General features: G+C 45.1%; 1 pseudogene; it reads left to right on the top strand.

The window, feature by feature from the left end:
* Positions 1–1,674: 1,674 nt before the first annotated feature.
* On the top strand, positions 1,675–2,201 carry LOC147430714 (uncharacterized; annotated as a pseudogene).
* The last annotated feature ends 3,517 nt before the right edge of the window (positions 2,202–5,718 follow it).

Below are 5,718 nucleotides of genomic sequence, written 5' to 3'. Positions count from 1 at the left end.
GAGCAGCGGTTCGATACTCAATGCACCTTTGGTATGTGCATCCTGAGCTTCCAATTCTTGTGTAAACTGCATGATATCTTTATTTAAGCCTTTCTGGTTATTCACCTGGGTGCTTTTAATACATTCACTCTCACTATCAAAGTCTGATAGGCCTCGAGCTATCCAATTGGGGCTCTCTGGAAGGACCTCAGTGCCTTATTGATTTGAGTTGGGGGCCATAGTAGGAGCCTTCTCTGTCTCCATAGGCTCTGTGGTGTCAGATTCCAAGTTGCATGGCCTGTGAAAGGGGTAAATTGGGTTCAGGATTAGCTCTAAGGTAAGGATTATTTCTAGGAGAGGGAGACCTATTGGGCACCATAGAGCTAGTGTATTGAGAACCATCTTGCACGCTCCATACATTTTGTTGAAAGACAGAAGGTAGAGAACCCATACCTTGTTCCACATGAAGTTGATGTCTGAAGAGGGGGTTGAGAAATCGCTCAGAGCCACAGATAGCTTCCACGTAGGATAATAGGGGGAAGGAAACTTGATTGAAGCTAGGCATCTAAGGGTGCATCTGCATATTCTGCTGCATGTTGACTTGAGCCATGGGTCGAACGACTTCATCATTGATTGTTCAAAGCTGAGAAAGTCCAGGGCTATGAACAAGTTGTGTATGGGACAGGCCGCGCCTAAAAGGGGGAAAGCTAGAGGGGCAAATGGAGCACTTTGGGAGGGCATTTGATTTTGGGTTCCCGAAGAAGAAGTACCCTGGTTTTCCTTTCTAGGCGAAGCGGCCAAGGCAAAAAGCCCGTTTAGCTGAGCTTCGTGGAGGCCCATTAACCCCCCCCGGTCGCCCCCTCAAGGGGAAGAGTTGGCATGGTGGTGGTTAGAAGAGGGTACATGGACGTAAGGCATGATGGAAAAGGAGGATGTTGCAGAAATCATGGCTAGCTATCATCTCAGAGTAGCTCAAAGCCTAGCCTCGCCCCATGAGTTTCATCACAACGAGAATCCGTCGAATGGGATAAGGCCCTAAGGGGCCGAGCTAATTTTTGGCATCACATTGGGGGGAGAGAGAGAGAGAGAGAGAGAGAGAGAGAGAGAGAGAGAAGCAACATATTAATTAGGCCTTAGCTGTAAAGTCCAAATCTACCTTTCCATTTTCATTTTCCTTTGAACCTCTCTCAGGTGTATAAATGTATGCATTCAGGCTATGGTCACGCGAGGCTTAGTTATCCGTAAGCCTGGCGGACTTCTGACTGCAGCGCAGAATGGAGACCGGGAGCCAACGCAGGCAAGAGAGAGAAACTCAGGCGAGGCTGTGGCGACCGGGCAACGTTTTGCATAGTAAGCCTACAAAGCCAGTGTACGCATGTAAAAAACTGTTGAACGCATGTAAAAAGCTGCCTCACGTCTGACAGCTTACGGAAAACTAAGGTGCGCGCGACCATAGCCTTATACATACGCACATACACTGGGGACTGAAGAGTGTACTAGCTGCCTGAGGATGGATGCTTCCCAACCACGTCCTCACGTTATCCCTGGCAGCCCAGCTTACGTAATTAACCCTTGCAGCCAAGATGCCGGCAACAACATGCAGCTGCTCATTTCACTTATAATGCCGAAGAGGCTCACAGCAGCTGCTCTCATCATCAACCTCGCCTCTATACGCTGCAATCGAGGAGAGAGAAGATGAGAAAGGATGCTTCTGCACCTGCAGATGGTCATGTTGCCATATCAATCAACCCAGCAGGCATTGCCAATCATGATATTACTTTCATTATTCTTCACCCTAGTGCTGCAACTTCCCTCCAATGTTGTAGTACTGATGCTGCTCAAGAGAACCTGCTCAAGGCAGGTGTCTCCGATCACCCACCACCACCTCATCTACACTGCCCATTTGTGCACACACGATGTCTTCCGGATCAAACCCCGCCTCTCCCAATCGTAAAACCCTGCAAGGACTTGTTTCAATTTCCCGTTGCATGCTTTGCAGCTTCAATCGGCGTTATGTTTCAAAAATCAGTCCCCCAGCATACCTTCAATTGTTTGTGGGTCGCATCCATTGCACCCTCCTTCACATAGCACTATCTCTATCTCTAGGACATAATCATCTACCATACGTGGACAGCAGATCGAGAGTGGCTATGCTCTGCACCCTCTTTCCAATCATGGTTTCCACATTATCCATTCTCCTTGCACTATTCTTCCTTTCGTAAGGGTACGTACTTCTCAAACACGCTGCACCCATTTGGTATGGTTTTCATCAGAGTTTGGCTGTATTTCAGATCTGTACCATTAGTCTATACCATAAGTTTATCTTGAATTCATATATATTTTCTTTTAAGGGTGATTCTGGGCTTATCTTGAATTCATCAGTCCAACTGCACCTCAATGGACTGCTCGTCCACGACGTTCATATACATCCATCAGGTACCCCTATGTACCGCTGAATCGCCCAACAAAAGCTCTGAACGGCCACTTATAAACCCCAAGCACTTGTTCCAGGCTGCCCTTGTTCCGGGGATTTGCACACGGGGGGATAGTGTCTGTATTCTTTGGATCACTCGATTTTGAGCTTCTTTAGTGAAGAGCTAATTAAGTTCAGGTAATTAAAGCATGCCCTCCATACCATATGTAACATGTTGTGTCGTTAAAAGTGTTTTCGATTATGAGCGTGGTTTTGGAATCAAACAAAAAGACCGCACACAAAAGATGCACATTAAGTGTTACGCCCATCCGCCAGTTGCTTTCCTGCAAAGATCAAACATTGCTGGCTAGGGGGATACTTTAGTCTTCCCATTATAAATTTTGTAAGAGGTCTCAACCTCCAGGGTCATGGTCTGAGACATTTGTGATCAAGGGGTATACCCTCCTTCTCATGGATCTTGGTGGTTTTAACGCTTACCATTTGTATCAGAGCTTTCTGATCCCAAAGTTATGGTCTTACCAGTAAGAGTTTTCACAAAGGTCTGCATGCCAACACGCAGACACAGCAACCAGCAAGAATGCGGCCATCTTCCGGAGAGGCAAAGATAAGGCTACCAATGTGATGGTTTTGAGTTTACTCTTGAAGAATGTATTTGAAGCACTAGCCTCAGGACTAAGTAACACCTATATTTAATGCGGGGCCAAGTAATGGATCGACGACCTGGAAGTTCATGCACGGAGATTGAAAAGATCGTAACTATAGATGTCTGCTTAAAAACTAAACCTAGACACGCACTAAACTTGCACAGGTGCTAAACCTGGACAACGTGGCCAATGCACACCGAACTCACAATATTACAGCGTCAAAACGGTTTGGGATACACTATGAGTGCGAGGGTGAGGTGGTTAGCCCGTTTGACCCTAATCGCAGATCCCCGAGGTCACGAGTTTAAATTGTGCCGCTCCGCCTCGTTTTTCACGCTGGCCAAGTTTAGCGCCCCCATTTTTCAGCGGCACGCCTCATTTTTTGTGCTGGCCAAGTTTAGTGTGCCTCGAGATCCCGCCCCCAACCCCGACCATCGATCCCATTACTTTGCATAGGTGTTACTTAGTGCTAAGGTTGGTGGGCCTTTCTATATAACATCTATAGAATATACCAGGGTTTGTGCAAATTGAGATTTAGCACTAGCAGTAAAGGAAACAAACCCATGACTAATTTGGCAACGGCGGCACTGCGTGAAAGGAATATATATTTAAAAAATGCTAAGAGTTACGTGTGTTATTAACATGTGCAAAATTTTAGAACAAGCAAGTGATAAAGCGGTAATGAATTGCAACAAGAAATGAAGTGTTTTACTACTTGCAATGTTGTACTAGTGCTTTGCAATTCTAAAATCTACAAGCCGATACTTGAGTCAAGCTACAAAAAAGCAATGTGAATAGTTAAACATTATGTCTTGAAATGAAATGGGATAGACTGAAATTGTAAAGTATACAGTGGACGTCATGCATAAGTGCCATACAAAAGTATTGTGGAGAGTTGGCATTATGGTCTCTCCACTTATAAGAAACGGAAGCCATGCCCTGTCCCGTAGTGTTTATGTGTTGCGCCAAGAAAACGCATAGACATGAGAAATTGGATGCAGAAAATGGACCTTGTAGTGCTGTCGAGCTAGAGTCGCACTCGTACAATCAAAATGTCATGTTGTGAATATATATCTTCCCTGCCATACACAAAAGATGCATTAAGACAAATACATGCATTAGATGTAGGATATTGATTAAGGTTAAAGATAATACTTGTACTTAATTGAAATTTGATTAGAGGAAATAGGGTCTTTTGTTGACTAGCGCTCATGGTGGGTGGAGACATACTCTCTTACGTTCCTTTGTGATGGTCAATATCTAGGGTCTTTTGCCCAACTAAGTCGGATCTGCACGCGGGGCATTTACTACAGCCTTGCGTGCATCATCAATGTTGTCCTCTTGCTCAAGTCTGTCGTTTTTGGCAGAGTTGGTGATTACACCATCTTTAAGAGGAAGAAGACGCGAGGGCACAGGTTTTAAAATCAAGAAAGGACATATTTGCTGACGGGAGCTCCGCCCCTGCCACTACTATGTCCCTGTTATTCTCAAGCTCGAGAAGTTTTTTTTTTAACTTTTTTTGTCTCCCTAGTTATTCCCAAGCTTCACTAAAAAGTTTCTCAATTTGAAGATTTTTGGTTCACTAACAATTTGAAGGTTTTTCGTTCACTAAAAATTTCCTGAACTTGAAGATAAATGTAAAGCAAAAGCGTAAGGCAGAGAGAGAGAGAGAGAGAGAGAGAGAGAGAGAGAGAGAGAGAGAGAGAGAGAGAGAGAGAGAGAGAATGCATCTTCTGCGTTATTATGGACTATGCAGAAGCTAGAAGAAGAAGAGCGAGACATTGGATGTGTTGGTAGACATTGATGCCACCCTGGTGTATCCTGCAAGAGGTGTCCCTCTCGAGTCGAAGGACGAGGCCCTGGGTACAAAGTACACCCTTGTTCATGGCGCCTCGAGTTCTTGGCTACAACACAAAGGCACACAACACGAGGTTGGCCGAAGCCCTCCTGCAGGAGATCCAGTAGAAAGGCTAGCCTTTCAAACAAATCAAGCTGGAGGCATTCTCTGTGCCAGACGGCATGTTCGGCAAGGAGAAGTGCCTCCGAAAGGGGCTTGACCTAGACCGGGTCATCTTCATGGATGACGGTCGTCGCAACATCCTGATACGATCAGTACATGCAAGATCTCTCTTCGTACGGTGCCCTAGATCTCTCTCTCTCATCTGTGACAACATCAAATGTGGCTCTGATTGTCATGCTTCTTTCAAGGAGCTCCATTGTGGTGTTGACTAGCTCTCTATCTCAGAAAGTAGTGGCCTTCAATTACTCCATGAGACGACACTTAGGAGAGTCTTAATGAGGTGATCTTAGTTATTAGGCTTGTCTTTGTGTGAGGGCAACATGGAGCTTAGATGTGGAAGGTGTGTTTGTGGTCATGTTCTCTCTCTCTCTCTCTCTCTCTCTCTCTCTCTCTCTCTCTCTCTCTCTCTCTCTCTCTCTCTCTCTCTCTCTTAATTTGGCACATAAAACATGTAAAAGGTAAGCAGCTGCTACAATAAGTAACCAACCATACATACTTGCAATTTTGCTTTTATCAGGCCAATGAGATTTTACTCACAACACATAGATGCTTCAAGATAGTATATGATCCTACTCAATAAACTCAATCCTTCCATCAAGAAAAATGACTAAGAGCCTGGTCGCCTGCAACGCTACTCTGCT

The sequence above is a fragment of the Adiantum capillus-veneris genome, chromosome 21 (assembly GCF_014529385.1).
Source record: "Adiantum capillus-veneris isolate H3 chromosome 21, ASM1452938v2, whole genome shotgun sequence".
Taxonomy (NCBI): domain Eukaryota; kingdom Viridiplantae; phylum Streptophyta; class Polypodiopsida; order Polypodiales; family Pteridaceae; genus Adiantum; species Adiantum capillus-veneris.
This window is presented reverse-complemented; position numbering and strand designations above follow the sequence as displayed.